Source organism: Anolis sagrei, chromosome 1 (assembly GCF_037176765.1).
Source record: "Anolis sagrei isolate rAnoSag1 chromosome 1, rAnoSag1.mat, whole genome shotgun sequence".
Classification (NCBI taxonomy): Eukaryota; Metazoa; Chordata; class Lepidosauria; order Squamata; family Dactyloidae; genus Anolis; species Anolis sagrei.
In genome coordinates this window covers 48,722,050-48,736,734 of record NC_090021.1, presented here as the reverse complement: position 1 = coordinate 48,736,734, position 14,685 = coordinate 48,722,050, and the positions used below count along the sequence as shown (strand labels likewise).

Below are 14,685 nucleotides of genomic sequence, written 5' to 3'. Positions count from 1 at the left end.
AAGAACTCTCAAAGATGGTTGCCAATAGTTCCGAAATGACTTCCGCTAGTTCCTTCAATACTCTGGGGTGTAGTTGATCTGGCCCTGGGGACTTGAACTCATTTAGAGCGGCCAGGTATTCCTGGACGACTTCTTTCCCAATTTGGGGTTGGATGTCCTCCAATCCCTCATCCACTCCATCTTGCGGAGGTTGAAGACTCTCTTTTTGTGAGAAGACCGAGGCAAAGAAGGCATTAAGTAGTTCTGCCTTTTCCTTGTCCCCTGTCAGCATTGCCCCATCTTCTCCTCGAAGAGGTCCTATCGCCTCCTTGTTTTTCCTTTTTCTACTGACATAAGAATAGAAGCTCTTTTTATTGTTTTTAATTTGTAAGTCAGATGTTTGTAACTAGGAGACTGCCAGGATTTAAAACACAAAATTACAACCAAAACAGTATTTAATGACAACAGAATTAAAGCTATCTAAATCTTACTTTAAAATAACAGTATTTAATTTTTTTCTTAAAAATTATTTTCTAACAGCTTGCTGGGAAAAAGGGTCTCAACCTAACCACAAAAAGACATCAAAAAGCAGTTATCTTGTTTGCCCACAGGAGGCGTTCCAAAGTATGGGAATGCCATAGAGAAATTATTCTTCTGCATTCCCACCAACTTTGGTTGTATTCTGGAAGGTTTCACACACACACTTACAAGCAGCCTTGAGCATTCATTTGGTTTATGGACACAAGATTTCTATGAAAGTGAAAAAAATGCAAACAAAGAAAACTTAGATTCTAGAGAGAAGACCTTTCTAGGCATTTGCAGGCATTCTACAAGAAGCTGACCATAGAACATTCTGGAGGGCCTAGAGCCATTCTGGAGAGGTGTCAAACCCATTTTCATCAAGGGCCACATCAGCCTTATGGTTGCCTTCAAAGGGCCATTTAATCCATGAACGGAGAATCCATGGACACAAAGGGCCAACTACATATATTTTTGTTTTACATCATGGTCGGTGCTCTTTTATTGAATGAGAATGCCCATCATTTTTTATTACCCACCATGTGGATGCGGGATAATGGGAACTGCAACCCCACAGCACTTGTGCCTCTAAGGTTGGAGAAAAGGTAAAAGACACTTCAAAGTCAGAAATCATATCCACGAGCCTTGTATATAATTCAAACCTCATTATCCTTACTAAATAGAACAAACTACAGCCTTCCAGATGTTATTATATTCCAACTCCCATCAGCTCTAGTTATGATGTCTAATGATGAAGAATATGGAGTTAGAGTCCAGCATCTGAAAGGCCACATAAAATGACATGGTGGGCTGAGTTCATCCTGTAGGCCTTGAATTTGACACATGTGATTTAGAAATTCCTAGAGAGGTAAAAGAAATTAGTATTCTCAAGCATGACCTCTGATGGAAGTGGAGCATAGAGTTGAGCTGGAGGATCTAGAGATTCCTAAAGAACATTTTAATCAAACCTACAAATAATCAAACCTGCAAATGTGGAGGGCTGACTACACACACAAACTATTTTCACTTCTGAAAATCTTAGATTTTCCTAGGTAGGCAAAAGTCTCCCTATTGTGCATGGTTGTTGTATGAACCCTCTCCCCTGAAGGTCAGAAACAAGTTAAGATGAGGATTGCCCAAAATACAGATAGAAAAGGCACTCCTGTTGTTATTTATATTCTTCTCATGGTTCAATTATTCATGATGCACCAATTTTCAGGCAGATGCTGGCATTTCACTCCTTTTCAAACCCACTGATCAAAAAAGTCTGCTAAACTTAGAATTCATGTTCACTGTGTAAAGCAGACGTGTGGAAAAGTGTTTTCTGCCAGAAGGAAATTCATAACACCAGGCTATTGTCCTTGTAAGTAGCAAGACACCATTATTTTCCTATTTTACACCATAAGTGCTGTACTTAATCTCCGATCGTCACTTTATTTAAAGCAAAGCAACAAAAAGGCAATTCCTTCAACATTTGGAATCAAGATATCTCATTCCTTTCTACCATCTAGGAATATTCAGATTGAAATCCTGAGATAAGGGAAAGGCAGGTAGAGAAACATGTAAAGTCCTAAATAAGGTATTTATTTTATAAGGCATGCTGCTGTGTGCCTCCAAGTTGATTCCAACTCCTGTTGACCCATCACAAGTTTTCTGGGGTTGAGGGTATGTCACGTGACCAAGATCACCCTGTGGGTTTCCATGGCCGAGTGGAGAATCGAACCCTTGCTTCAGAGTTGTAGTTATTTTGGTGAAGACTTGGGAGAAAGTGAAGTTGAGCCCTTTCCTTGCCTGCTGAGTCACTCTTTGAAATCCTCCGGTCTTGAGATAGAAAATATGGGGCACACCAAGGGGATTTGGACTTTATCCCATATCACCCCTCACCATTATCTTCACTGATAGCAGATGATGATATCCACCAATACTTAGAGGACACAAATTCCACTATCCTTGTCCCAGCCAATTAAAAGTACTCTTTCTTCCCTCCCAGTATATCTGGGATAGAAAGCATATGAGGATTTGGCAGGAGGGAAATACTTATTTCACTTGCTAGTTCTCTCTGATCTCGACTCTGTGTGCACTCATATTATCTTAGCAAACACTAGTCTTGTGACATGTGTTTTCAAAGATAAAGTTCAGCTCCACTCTCAGTCTCAGTATAAACAGGGCCAATGGAACCACTCTGTTGTGAGAGAGACAGACAACCTTAATGTGGTAAATTTGCAGGATTTGGAGTTATAACTACCAGAATTCTTCAGCTAAGGTATTACTAAGAGCTGTGGTTTTTTTTAAAGGGATTGCATTCTTATTGTATATCTAGGATTTTTTTCTGAATACAGAAACATTAACTAATCATATGTCCTACAGTAAGACGAAGAGACAAAAAGGACACATCCCTTGGAGACAAAAAGGGCACATCCCTTGGATACAAGAACCATAACAGGGGAATGTTCAGCACATTGGGAGGACACCCAACTAAGGGAAATATGTGCATAATGCTCACAAATGCTCAAGAAGCTATCAGAAGTTTGCCTCTGTACACTCCATCATTGAGTGCAATATTAAAAACTGGCATACTTTTAAAAGTGCCTCTATTATTACTGTGATTATAAGGAGTATTTCAGACTAACAGAACAGTAAAGCACTCAAAATAATGTATCTCATATACCTAATGAGAGCACAAATGTCCATTTCTTATTTGATTGTACTATTAGCCCGCTCCAAAGTAAAACAAGGAAATGCTTAAAGACCTTAATGTTCTCAGCAATCCAAACACCTAAGCATTTCACCCTGCCTCCAGAAACTTAATGCTGGCCCTTTGGAATTTAAAGTATTTCCCAGATCTGCTTTCAGCCATGGGTCAAAAGAAGCATTTCATTAACTTTTGAGCAATGAGGAGTTCTCAAAGTTCTGTAAGAATGGAAAAAATACTTCAAACAAGAATGCAGAAGTATCATTCTCATTTCTATGAGTGCTTCTTGACAGAGGGCACCTAGTGCCAGCAATCTGAAGGTGCAACAGTAATACAGGTTGAGGCAAAATGTGTTGGACCAGAAGTTTTTTTTTAATTTTGGAATATCTGTATTTGCATATACATTGTGAATTAGGATGGGAAAAAGATGGCTAATTTCACATCTAGTGTGTGCTGAGTTCTTCTTCAAGGACAGTCAGCAAACTTTCCATCCTTTTAACATAGTACCTGGGAAAGAAAAATCCTTCCTCTTGCAAGTCTTTCTCATTCTGTCTGGGCCAGATTCAGGCAGAAGTCAATGAGGACATTCTGTATTCACACTTGTAGCCATTTCCAAGGCTCCTGCTCCACTACACACAATTACTGAGAAGTAAATGTGAAAACATCAAGAATATCTATATCTTACAAGGGCTTGTGTAAGTAGAGTGTTCTGTCCCATGTCAGGGATCCTTGAGGAAAAACTCAGCAGCTGCTGGATGCGTGACTAAATGGGTGTCTGGTGACAAACGTTTCCTTTTGGGGAGGAGAATCAATCTGCACTTGATCCTGTTCTCCTTGTGATCCTCTGTAGAAAGAAAGATGGAAATAATGCTAGGAGAAGATAAGAGGATAGCAAGCTGGAGACGCTATCATTCAGAAATCATCTTCACCCATTAGACTTCATAAATGAGACAGTATAGCCATCAATACATTCATTCATTCATTCATTCATTCATTCATTCACCCATCTCTTTATTTATACCTCTCCTTTTCCCCAGAATGCTATTCAAAGTGGTTTAAAGAACAAAAAAAACAACAATAAAAGGGTGTATTTTTTAAATATAACTGTTACAATTAAAGTATTATTAAACTATTATTCAACTTACTTTTAAAAACATTACAAAATCTGTGCGTGTCTAAATCCCATTTTATGGCAAAACCAAAGTTTGCTTTTTGGATTTTGTTTTCTTTTAGAATAGTTTCAAGCCATGGATAGTGGAATCCATAGATACAGAGGGCTGACTGTATTTTAAAACAAGGAATAAAAGCAATCCAGGGCTTTCTCTTGGAAAGCAATCAGTTACCAAAGGTTTATTGGAACAGAAAGATAGTCACTTGTCACCAAAATACTGCAAAGAAATGCCATCTTCCATATTCTCACCAAATATGATTGTCAAGGCAATGTCTCCCCTGAAGTTCTTAGGGCTTCTTCAGGCTTGTATGAGATGGTTTGGCTGAATCTCCATCTGAAAGAACTCTAGGCCATGCTATTTTCTCAACCAGATACTGCTTCATTCAGGACCTTTCAAAAGTTTATATCCCACTCACCATATTGGTCAGAGCCGATAATTCCTTACTAGCAACTATAGAGGCATCAGGAAGAATAAGGTCCATGCTGACAAATTGGTTTTATAACTTGGATAATGTGATGCCCTCCAAATATTGCTGGATTGCAATAACCATCAGCTCTAAACAACAATGTGCCTCATTTGAAGCTGGAAAGCAATTTATGTGAACTAAACAGAACACCAAACATCCCGTATTGGTGTCCTTTAAGAAATGATGTGGTCAAGTCGCAGGAGCAAACTATTAGGTCTGAAACTGACAGCCAAAGCAAACCATTTGATTTCTTACCTTCCTTCTCCTCTGCCTTAAAACTAGTGGATATTTCCTTCTAAGAATTCCAGCAAAATGGGTGGGAAAGATGTATAACATGCAACCTCTCTGACCTAGAGCCCTCATTTTTATCCTGAAGTAGGCAGAGTAAGTAACTGGATGAGTTTCATGGGGAAAATCTGAACTTTGTAATTCCATCATGCAAATTCTATGGAAACCCATAGAATCCAAAAACAGGAAAGGATCCAAAAGCCCTTCTAAATCCAATAGCCTACCTACACAGAAACACACAGCTATGTCATGGCCACTTGGTGTTGCATTTCAACTCAAATAGGATATTGTAGAGTTCAAAGGGCTCCAGAAAAAAATCAACAACATTCTCCAAGGGCTGAATTATTTTTTTCTACAAAGAGCAGATAAAATGTTTGGGACTTCAGCAGTCAGTGGTGTATATCCCTTGAGGTCAACAGTGGACTTGAATGTAGCTGTTGTTGGAACTTATTATCTGTTGTTTGGGAGTATGTCAGGGTCAAATGCTTTTGTAGAAAAGGGCTTTTCAAGTATATGCTCCACAAATAGAATGGTGAAAAGAAAAAATATTCTGTAAATCTAGACAAATCTGAAATGGTGAATTTTAATCATAGCTATCAAGCATTTAAAAGCAGATTGCAAAATCCATATTTATGCCCACCTTTCAGGCTTCCCATAGGCACTTTGTTGGCCTTCATTCTGGTCCACCATTTTTTTTTCACATTCTCATCTGAAGACTGACTAAACTCAGACTTTGCGGTTTTACCACAATGATAGCTTCCTAAACATCCAGCATGATGACATGTTCTGGAGAACTTTTGATTAGTTCTAGAAAGGTACTGCTCAATTTCAGGTGTAAGATTTTTGAAAAAATAATGTTTCAGAGGTTGGTAGCAATTGGCTGCAAAGGAAATGAAGCAATATAGAGCCAGTTTGTGTGCATCAGCCAGTTTAAATAACTGCTTACATAGGATTATCATACTATATGGCATTGTTTGAGTATTATTAATGTGCTTTTCCTGGTCATGGAGGAAGGCTTGCAGTTCCCTATTGTTACATTATTATTTTTGTAACATAATGTTTGTGAACTGCTTATTTGTATCTCAAGAAGCAAAGTTTATGTTACATTAAAGATATCACACACAGCTTTCCTGGTATTTTCTATTTGTCTTCAAGTTGTTTCTGACCTTGGGTGACCCTAAGGTTGACCTATCACAGGGTTTTCTTGGCAAGACTTGTTCAGAAGAGGTTTGCCATTGCCTTACTTGTGAGGCTGTGCGAGTGTGACCCAGCAGGTTTCCCTAGCCAAGTGGGAATTCAAACTGTGATTACTAGAGTTGCCAGAACTCGAAAGTACTGCAGTGCTATATAAGAGAGCCCTTTATTCAGAGTAGGACAACTATGTATAAGAAGGAGAGGTTTGTATCATGAGTGTTTTGTCATTTTTTAAAACCCTTTAAAAAAAAAAACAGTACCATGTAACAGTGAATGTCAAGATGGGAATAAGTGGGTGGAGGAAAGTATAAATTGGGAGTATCTATCTCTATTTATTTTATTTATTTATCATGTTAGTATCAACCAGACAATTGTATTACATTTTAAACAATTTTTAAACAAACAGACAAAACAGAGTTTGCAAGCTTGGTAGTTGATTAAATGTCCTTTGACCAGTAGCTGGCCACTTGGAGTGCCTCTGGGGTTGCTGCAAGAAGGTCCTCCATTGTGGCGGGGCTCAGGTTGCATTGCAGCAGGTGGTCTGTGGTTTGCTCTTCTCCACATTCGCATGTTGAGATAGGGCCTTCTCGGTGGTGGCTCCTCGGCTGTGGAACGCCCTTCCTACAGACATTAGACTAGCACCATCTCTAATGGTATTCCGCAAAAAGGTGAAGACCTGGATGTTTGCGCAGGCGTTTGAGTAATTTAGTGCAATCTGGTAATGGAACATAGGAATGGAACAATGGACGACGAACCTGGACTACGCTTGGATGATGAGAAGATTGGGTACGGTTGTTTTTTGTAATAATTGTGCATTGTAATTGCTTATTGGTAATTTATGTATAATGTGTTAAGTCAATTGTTATATGTTGTATGGAACCACTGCTGTTTCTACTGTTTTTACTGTTTGTGAACCACTGTGAGTCGCCTTCGGGCTTGAGATACAGCGGTATATAAGCAAAGTAAATAAATAAATAAATAAATGTTGTGGATTTGACTTTGTAGCCCCATTTCTTGAGGTTAGCTCTGCATCTCGTGGTGCCAGAGCGCAGTCTGTACAGAACCTTCCACGTTGCCCAGTCTTCTGTGTGCCCAGGGGGGATTCTCTCATTTGGTATCAGCCATTGATTGGGGTTCTGGGTTTGAGCCTGCCACTTTTAGACTCTCGCTTGCTGAGGTGTTCCAGCAAGTGTCTCTGTAGATCTTAGAAAACTATTTCTTGATTTAAGTCGTTGATGTGCTGGCTGATACCCAAACAAGGGATGAGCTGGAGATGTCTCTGCCTTGGTCCTTTCACGATTGATTGCTACTTCCCGGCGGATGTCAGGTGGTGCAATACCGGCTAAACAGTGTAATTTCTCCAGTGGTGTAGAGCGCAGACACCCCGTGATAATGCAGCATGTCTCATTAAGAGCCACATCCACTGTTTTAGCGTGGTGGGATGTGTTCCACACTGGACATGCATACTCAGCAGCAGAGTAGCATAGCAGAAGGGCCTGGCATCCAATGATTATCTATGGTGGCACATTGCCCAATTCCATAAGTGAGGGCACAAATATCAGACTTGACTGGATTACAGAAATTATCACCTTTCTAAAAGCATCTGTTTCTAGGTGTTTCGACCACAACTCCCACCATCCCCAGATAGCATGTGAAATGGGCATGCAAATCGAGAATGATAGGAAACTTATTACAATGCACTTGGGAGGCAATAGACTGCAGACGAGTGTCCTGTGTTATGTATGTTTCAAGTCATATGTAGGATTGCTGAGACAAAGAAACACTATGGAACTACTCCCACATTTTAAGAAGATAAAATCCAGCAATTGCCTTGACCTGCCTCCAATCTTAAGCGCCAAACAACCCCACAAGACAACAGATCAGGATAGTACTGTCCAGATAAATCTTTTTCTTAACCTCCACAGGGAAAGATGGACTTCACCCCCCACTTTACAGCTACCTAATGCATCATTCCACAAAGGAGATGAAACAGATCCAGGTGATACAAACTGATCTATGTGCCTCCTTGGAATAAAGTCCCACAGAGTTTAATAAAGCACTCATTCTGACACACTGGCCAGGGAAATACTATTCTGAAATATGATGGACCAACTACAGAAACTCCATATCTGTGAAGGACTTTTTATGGATTCACAAAATCATGGATAATCCAGCCCAGTCAAAAACTTCCAGACCAAGAGCGGCATTAAGTTGTGCTGGTTGTCTGGGAAAATGCTTAGAGAGGTCATATTTTGCTAAACATAGATGAATGAAACTGCAGGCACCAGTTCAGCAGATACAGTCATTGCACTGTGCTGATTTTTCACACAGTGGGTTGACTTTCTGATTTCAAACTACAGAAGAGAGAAGGGCTTCTGAAAAAACTTTATTACGGTCACTGCACCACACAGTATTGTTTCAGAATTTTCTTCAGTGTACAAAAAGAAAAATGGCTGCTGCAACTCCCCTGCCCCATTCTTCTATTCCCCAAGGAAAACCAACCCTTATCTCATGCAAAACAACTAAAAGCCATAAGAGTTTTCTGGGGCCATTGAGAAAAGTGAAACTACCTCCTACTACGATCTGGCATCTTCAGTGAGATGACAATAGTCACAACTCATGTGGATATGGCCAGAAAGTTAGCAAATTATTTCTCCTCTCTATTATGACTGAATTCCCCAAACAGGATGTGTACACCTACTATAGAATCAATGCAGTCTGGCACTACTTTAACTGCCATGGCTCAATGCTATGGAGTCATGGGAATTGTAGTTTGGTGAGGCACTCTTTTGGCTGTGATATTTATTTATTTATTTTTATTTATTTAGTATGTTTATATACCATTTTTCTCACCCCTGGGGGACTCAAGGCAGTTTACAACATATTAATGGCAAGAATTCAATGTCAACATACATATGATAAAAGAAAATCACAATAACTAAAAATGGATATATAACTATAAATTAAAATCATTAAAATCATTAAACATAGGCATATAAAACATGTAAACACCAAGTCAAATCATTAAAACACCCTAATATAAATATTAAAATAATATGATCCAAAATTGTCTGCTATGGCCTGATTGTCACAGCACATGTTTCCTGATTAAATACAACCAACATTTTAATGTTTGTGTGCATGAGAGATCAGCTGACTTTTGATGGTTCATTTTCAAGGGGACTGGAATACACAATAACCCTGCAGTCCAGTTTTGCCTGATGTTTTAGAGCCCCTTCTATTCTGAAGAGGGCCTTGATCTCTTTCTTCTCCAATTCCAGGGTCAAGGTAGATAACCTGTCATGGTGCTGCAATGCCAGTATGATCTAGTACTGGTATGGGTAAGCTTTGGCCCTCCAGGTGTTTTGGACTTCAATTCCCACAATTCCTAACAGCCTCAGGCCCCTTCATTTTCCACGCTCAGTTGGAATCCAAAACACCTGGAGGGCTAAAGTTTGCCTGTGCCTGGCCTAGTGCTTTGCACACTTGGCGGTGAGTGTGGAGAGTTTGGTTGGCTCCCCTAATCAGCAGAAACCCGCTGAGAGACCCTAGGTGAGCCACACTCTCTCAGACTCAGAGAAAAGCAAGGGCAAACCTCTTCTGAACACATCTTGACAAGATAACCTGGTGATATAGTGACCATAGGCTGGAAATGACTTCAAAGATGCCATAGGACAAATAATAATAATAATAATAATAATAATAATAATAATAATGCAACAAAGCATTGCATGAGCAGTTCCTTGACAAAATTGAAAGAAAAGTTGATAAGGAGAAGACCTAGTTATAGCTCATGAATGGAACAATGAAGGAGACAGAAGGCCTGATACTTGCAGCCCAGGAGCAAGCCATCAGAACAAATGCAATTAAGGCCAGGATTGAAAAAACCTGCAAAGCAAGTGGAAAATGAACACGCAAAAATACCTTGGGACTTTCGAATCCAGATTGACAAAGTTTTGAAACACAAATACACCAGACATCAGAAAAAAGTTTGGATTATTGATGTCATCATACCAGGTGACAGTCAAATTAACGAAAAACAGAAAAACTCAGCCGTTATCAGGACCTCAAAATCGAACTGCAAAGGCTCTGGCATAAACCAGTACAGGTGGTCTCAGCGACAATCAGCCAGCATTTGGAAACAATAAACATTGACAAAATCACGATCTATCAACTGCAAAATGCCACCTTACTTCAAAAATATATCACAGTCCTAGAGGCTTGGGAAGTGTTTGACTTGTGATTTTGTGATACGAAATCCAGCATATATATCTCATTTGCTGTGTCATATTGTATTTTTGTGTCAGTAAAATAATAATAATAATAATAATAATAATCTTTATTTATATCCTGCCACTACCTCCCTGACGAATTTGGGGCGGCTTACAAGGCACTCCAGGGTGCACATATAACACACAACAGGTAAAATGGTACAAAAGCATAAAACAAGTCATCTAAAATTATAGCAACAACCGCCGTCAACACATGTAGCATAAAATCAAAATAATACAATTTTAAAGCAACAGTAGATAAAACTAACTGCTGTCAATTCACAAGACACCAAGTGTCAACTTCATATGGGCCCATTCAGCCTACTCAAGGTCAAAGGCCTATCTGAACATCCATGTTTTCAGGTTGGAAGGGAAAGATTGAAGGGTGGGGGCTAATCTCATCTCTTTTGGGAGGGTTATTACAAATACTAGGAGTCCCCGGTGACGCAGTGGGTTAAACTGTTGAGCTGCTGAGCTTGTGGATGGAAAGGTCACAGGTTTGAATCCGGGGAGCGGGGTGAGCTTCCGCTGTCAGTCTCAGCTTCTGCCACCTAGCAGTTTGAAAATATGCAAATGTGAGATCAATAGGTACCGCTCCGTCGGGAAGGTAACAGCGCTCCATGCAGTCATGGTGACCACATTTTTTTTTTGTTGTGTCAGGAGCATCCTGTTGTGAGAGAATTGGCCGTCTGCAAGGACGTTGCCCAGGGGATGCCCGGATGATTTTGATGTTTTATCATCCTTGTGGGAGGCTTCTCTCATGTCCCCGCATGAGGAGCTGGAGCTGATAGAGGGAGCTCATCCGCCTCTCCCCGGATGTTGGTCTTCAGTCCTACTGGCACACGGCTTTAACCCACTGCGCCACCGGGGGCTCTGCTAACCACATGACCTTGGAGGAGTCTATGGACAACGCCGGCTCTTTGGCTTAGAAATGAATATGAGCACCAATCCCCAGGGTTGGACACGACTGGACTTAATGTCAGGGGAAAACCTTTACCTATCCCAAATGCTATAGAAAAAGGAATATATGCACCCTAGGCAGAGTGGTGCAGCAATTTCACTTACATCTACATTATATGTATACTGACTCGAGAGTAAGTAAGGCTTTTTTAAAACGTAAGGATGTATATGAGCTCCAGAATTAGGGTATTTTGAGGAGGGGCGACAGAAGAGTCAATATTGGGCTGGTGGAGAGACCAACTTCCTGTAATTAGCTGGAAGAGTATTGACTGTTCTTCTCCGCCTCCCCCCTCGCAAATATCCTTAGCTGGAGGACTATTGACTCTTCTGCCCCCGCCCCCGGAAATATCCGAATTCTGGAGCTCGTGTGACGTCACGCAGGGACCCCCCCCCGTTCTAAGAACGTTTCCCCCCCCCCCCTCCGCGTCACTCACCAGCTCGGCCGCGCCAAATGCTCCCCCAAAACCGCGCAGGCGCCGTTTGCGTGGAAGAAGAAAAGAAACCACCTCAGGAGGCGCGCATGCGTGCAAAATCGGGGAGGGGAAAAAAACCCTCTCCTCTATCCTTGCCCCGCCCCTTTCTCCTGCCTGCGGCGAGCAAAAGGCCACGCCCCCCGCTCTCTCTCTCTCTCTCTCCCCTCCCTCCCTCCTTTTTCTTATTCGTTCAGCTGGGAAGCCGGGAGGTGCGACGCAAAGAGGAGGAGGAGGAGGAGGAGGAGGAGGAGGAGAAGTAGGGAAGGGGTTCGCCTTCCTTTTGCCAAGTGGGGGGGAGAAAAAAGAGGAGCGCAAGGAGAGGCGAGGAGGAGCCGCTCTGCCTTGGGGTAAGTGGCTATTGCAATGCCTCCCGGGGCTTCTTCTCCTTCCTCCTCGCTCACCTTTCTTATCGGCAAGACCTTTGTGCTGGAAGGGGAAGCTGGCCCTTCCCGGAGTGCCGGGTGCCGCCTCCCTCCTTGCCCCTTTCCCCAGCCAGGAGGGAAAGACCTTGGCTCCGAGGGCGAGGGGAGCCATGGCAGCAGCTTTGCCGGCCCTGAGGACTCCCTCTCGCCTTGGCCCCGTCCCTTTGCAGGGAGTCCTGCGGCAGCTCTGAGGCGGGGAGAGCCTCCCACTACCCCCCTCCTCTCCTCTCCTCTCCTCTCCTCTCCTCTCCTCTCCTCCCAAAGAGCCGCTCCTGCTGCTTTCCCCTCCGAGGAAAGAGCTGCTGCTGCTTCCCGCTTTCGTCCTTTCCTCCGAGGAAAGAGCTGCTGCTGCTTCTCCTCCTCCTTGCTGGCTTTGATCCTCCCCCTCCTCCTCCTCTCCCGGACAGAGGGACCTTCATTCACCATTCGGTGTCGTCCTTCTCTGCTCTCTCCCAACCTTTCCTTTCCTCACCACCCAGACTGCGTTGCACTGCAGTTTCCTTGGATTCCCCCCATCCACAATGTCAAGAAGAGAAGGCCAAATGCTTCCTTTGCCATCCATAGATAGGGATCGACATCAAGATGGCAAGGAGGAGGAGGAGGCGGGGTGTTTCTTTGTTGCTGTCTCCCTGCCCCCCCCCCTTTTTTTTTTTCCTAGGGTGGTGTGATCGCGTTGGTCTGCGGTGCTGCAGTCACTCCCCCTCTTCCTTCCTGTTTCCCTTTCCTCCAGGAAGAGTGCAGGAGCCGGGAAGCGGGGGAGAGGGAGGAAAAGAGAGCCACACTCCCCTTCTTCCTTTAGGAAAGGATTTTGTTTCCCTTTCCTCCAGGAAGGGTGCATTAGCCGGGAATTGGGAGGAAAAGAGAGCCATTTCTGTTCTTGGAAGGGTCTGGAGAAGAGTGGCTCCAATGCTGCTGGGAAACAGGCCTCAAAGAGGCTGCAGGCACAAAGCAACCCCCCTGCCAGGCTCCCCTGCTTCTCCCCCCACCCCCTTTCTCAGTTCCTCCCCAGGGATCTCTCCCTGAGGATCATAATGGACAGCAGGCTGTCAATCTGTAGAGCTTCCCCTTAATTGCTTGAAAGGATTGGAATGGGTTACTCCTACCCAATCAGCATGGGAGGAGACAAGGTATGTGTCTCCCATACAGTTCCACCCTCAAGCATTGGGCAACTGCCTTCTCTGGCTTAAAGCCTGAGGAAGGGTTGTTCCGACCCAATCAGCGTGGGAACAGTATGGATGTGTCTCTTTCCTACATGATTGCACCCCTAAAGCAGGCATGAGCAAACTTCGGCCCTCCGGGTGTTTGGACTCCAACTCCCACAATTCCTAACTCAAAAACGGTAGAATTCCAGACAAGAAACAATCATGGCCAGCTAATCACCCCAACAAAGGATTCCCCAGCCAGATCCTTGAAAACTGCTAGGCCATTAAATGCTAATCAAGGTGGGCAATTGCTGCATTTACACCTACCTCAAACAGATAAGAGTTTTTTCTCCCACCTAGGACATTCCACAGATATGTAAATCCCATTTTCCTAGTTTCCAACAGACCCCACAACCTCTGAGGATGCCTGCTCTAGATGCAAGCGAAACATCAGGAGAGAATGCTTCTGAAACATGACCATACAGCCCAGAAAACACACAACAACTCAACCAGTAGGCTGTTAGGAATTGTGGGAGTTGGAGTCCAAAACACCTGGAGGGCTGACGTTTCCCCATGCCTACCCTAAAGTATTTGGACAGCTGCCTTCTTTTGCAAACCCCAGAAGCAGCAGATCGTTCTGAACTTAAATTACAGGTGTGCACAAGGATGCCTTCATCTAGATGCCATCGGTTGCATTTCTTCTCCTCCTCTAGCATCTGCATGGGTACTGACCTGCTTCTCCAGTTTCTTTGTGCATGCGTCCCCACCTTCCCACCCACACACCTCATGTGTTGTCTCCTCCTTTCGCTGCAGGATCAACCTCCAACCCCTTCCAGCCCTCCCTCCACAATGCTTCTCCTCCTGTTCTGATCATAAATAAAGCATTGGTTGAACACAAAAAGAGGCATATGGGAAAAGGGGCTGGGTCGGGGAGTGACTCTTGTGATGTTCTGTTCCAGTTTAATATGATGGTGCTCTGCAGTTCTTTCTTTTTTGAAATCCTCTCCCCCATTTCTGCTCATCCTATCCATACTGGCCGTTTCTAAGTCAGGGTCTGTAAGTGTGGGTGTGACTAGCTGTCAACGTCTAGTGATCAGTATTGGGAGT

At 42.9% G+C, this 14,685-nt stretch overlaps 2 protein-coding genes across 4 annotated transcripts in view; one reads left to right on the top strand and one right to left on the bottom strand.

Annotated features, from left to right (window-relative positions):
- Nucleotides 1–12,080, bottom strand: part of MRPL14 (mitochondrial ribosomal protein L14) — a 28,836-nt gene extending 16,756 nt beyond the window's left edge. The window contains exon 1 of the mRNA XM_060754046.2: nucleotides 11,976–12,080. The gene's annotated coding sequence lies outside the window, so the exon portion shown is untranslated. The remainder of the gene's footprint in view (nucleotides 1–11,975) is intronic.
- A 92-nt stretch (nucleotides 12,081–12,172) lies between these two features.
- Nucleotides 12,173–14,685, top strand: part of TMEM63B (transmembrane protein 63B) — a 95,819-nt gene continuing 93,306 nt past the window's right edge. For 2 of the 3 annotated variants that reach the window (XM_060754044.2, XM_060754043.2), the window contains exon 1: nucleotides 12,173–12,361. The gene's annotated coding sequence lies outside the window, so the exon portion shown is untranslated. The remainder of the gene's footprint in view (nucleotides 12,362–14,685) is intronic. The other variant, XM_060754045.2, reaches the window with a different exon arrangement.